Source organism: Lynx rufus, unplaced genomic scaffold (genome assembly GCF_022079265.1).
Source record: "Lynx rufus isolate CCGP_SWC_20201006 ecotype Redwood Valley unplaced genomic scaffold, mLynRuf1.p SCAF_16, whole genome shotgun sequence".
Taxonomy (NCBI): domain Eukaryota; kingdom Metazoa; phylum Chordata; class Mammalia; order Carnivora; family Felidae; genus Lynx; species Lynx rufus.
Window position 1 is genome coordinate 44,819,824 of NW_025814830.1, and position 2,584 is coordinate 44,822,407.

General features: G+C 39.7%; 1 protein-coding gene across 2 annotated transcripts in view; it reads right to left on the minus strand.

The window, feature by feature from the left end:
• The window catches only part of SF3B3 (splicing factor 3b subunit 3), a 47,766-nt gene extending 45,479 nt beyond the window's left edge, over nucleotides 1–2,287 (minus strand). For both annotated transcript variants that reach the window (XM_047078737.1, XM_047078736.1), the window contains exon 1: nucleotides 2,194–2,287. The gene's annotated coding sequence lies outside the window, so the exon portion shown is untranslated. The remainder of the gene's footprint in view (nucleotides 1–2,193) is intronic.
• Between the last annotated feature and the right edge of the window lie 297 nt (nucleotides 2,288–2,584).

A 2,584-nucleotide genomic window follows, 5' to 3' on the forward strand; every position in this document is an offset into this window, starting at 1 on the left:
AAGGCTTTCTCATTTTTATTTTCCAGCTGTGGAGTATTCCACTGAATGGGTATATAAGGATCATTTAGACAATACCCTACTGATAAACATTCAGGTTCCCAATCTCTTGCTATTATGAACGTTGCTGCCAAGAAAATCCCTCCTCTATAGGTCATTTATACGTGTATACATGTATGTTTAATCTTTAATCTATCTTAATTTTTAATTAAGATTAATCCCTGTAAGTAAAACTGCAGTACTGAGAGATTCATACATTTGAAATGTGGATAGATATTGCCAAATTACCTTTCAAAGAAACTCTACCGATCTACAGCCCCAGAAATCTGAGTCCCTATTTCCCCACAACCAGACCTTGGCTAGATAAAAATGGTAACTTAAGTGTAGTCTCCATTTGCATCTGTTATCTAGCTCAATATTTGATGATTAGAATTTAAAATTTAAATCTATTCACCATCAAAAACTAAAACAACACTCAATTCCTGTTACTTCAGACCTCTCTAAAAGAGTGTACAGTCACAAAAAAGGATTCTTTTCATTCAACAGGACTAAAGAGTGCAAAAGCAAACTGATGTACCTTTCTTTACCATAAAATTACCTAAAACTACAGCTATGCAGTTATTGCTAGAAAAGTTTTTCGATTATTTACAGACAAAAAGCAAGAGATCTTGAAAAATCCAATGTAATCACTATGTAATTAACATAAAAATTTGATTTTGTTAAATGAGAAAAGAAAATTATGAGTAAGCGTCCTCATAAATAATAGTCACAGAAACGGTTTTTGCCCAACCCAGAAATGGTTGAGAGGAAAGGATCAAATCCTCCACTCTGGATATGGGTCCTGAGAGATGTAAATTTTCCTTCTTGAAACTAAGGAACATTTTTAATGTTCTTCTAGGATGGTAGTGAAGAAGGAAAGTGGAATAAGAGAGTGGGGAAATGACCTACAAGAAGCAAAATAGCGAAAACGAACAGACACAGACATACACCCACATCCCCAGAAGGGCGTATACACTGTAAAAGTTCCAGGCAAAGTTGTTCTCAGCTTAAAGTCTGAGGGAAAAGAAGCAAAGAATAGATTATAATTGTTCTCAATCGAAAAGTAGTAATGTGGTCAATTTCATATTTAAAAAAAAGAAAAAAAAGTGAATGTGATTCTCAAACAAAAGTAAATTTATTCTCTTGCATCCTCTGTGGTTATAAAATTTCAAACATCATTTCTGCATAAACTGCAGTTATCAACAAAATTTATAAGGAAACCCTATCATGTTGTCAACAAGATCCATGTTGCAGGATTGACTACACTAAATGTAAAGAAATGCTATTAAAAAAAGGGGGTGGGGGGAGTACAGGCCCCTTCCAAAAGCCCTGAAAAGTTCCCCAGCCAACTCTACATTCTAACTCCTTAAGAACTCAATTTAGTTTCCAGTTCCTTTATAACTGATGACATCCGTTACAGTCTGTGAAGTTCATTTCCCCCAAACCTGGTTGGATTCAGGTTCCCCAATTATTCTTTCATCAGTAGCAGAAGTTGCATTTTGAAGGAAGTTCATTCTAAAACTACAAGAACTATACACCAGGAACCACTAACAGCCAAAATGTGGTAAATTTTGTGATTTTCCCCACTTCTATCTCCTGTCTGTGACTACTAAAAGCTGAGCCTGTGATTGCTGCCCCCATTTCTTCTTGCGCCAAAGGTACATCACCGCATTAAAACTCGCAATGTCTTCAAAATAAATATTATTGTCCCCCACTTTATACATGATAAAACTGAAAATCATGTGGAGAAAACAGTTACCCCATTACCAAAACACAATTCAAAATAGGGTCTTGGCTCCAAAAACTGTTTCCGTTATTTACGCTTTTAACACGCTGGGTCGTCCCACCTTACAGTTAGTGTGTCCTTTACGTCCGTCTTGCCCCAGCTCACACCTCCTCCAGGGGCAAAAAGCTGGGCGAATTCTAGAAATCTTATTTTGACCCAGGCTTCGTTCCCCCCTTGTAGAAGGAAGTGGGAAACGACTCCTGAAAGCCATTTTCGTACGCAAGCGTTCCCCTCCACCTCCTCCTCGTCCTTTGCCGGGACCTTACGGGCCTAGGCTGCTTTAAAACCTCTGCCAAACGTTCAGCTAACCCTCCTACATAGCCATTCTCTGCCTCCCCAAGCCCGGGGAAGTCGGAAGGCTGCTTCTTTACCCTGCCTCAGGAAGGATGGCGTGGATATCCGACAGATGCTGAATTCCTTCAAGGCCTAGGCCACCGCCAACTTCAACCCGCCAGGCTCCGCCATTAGCTCTTAAAGCAGGGACCTTAAAGCGGGCCCGCGACGTAAAACAGTCCCCAACAGGCGCCTGAAGAATGTATAAGTAATTTTTTTTTTGATGTTTCTGTCTTTCTTTGACTCCGCATTAAAAATTAGTTAAACATACCTACGGCCGTTACTTTTCCCAGGAGACTATAAAAAATAGACCTTTTAAGGTGGACTTAAAAAACAAAACAAACCATAAATCTATCGGGCATTTCCTGGGCAGCCCAAAAGACCTGGCGCGCAAACGAGGAGGGGTCCTCGCGGAGCCGGAAGCGCGAA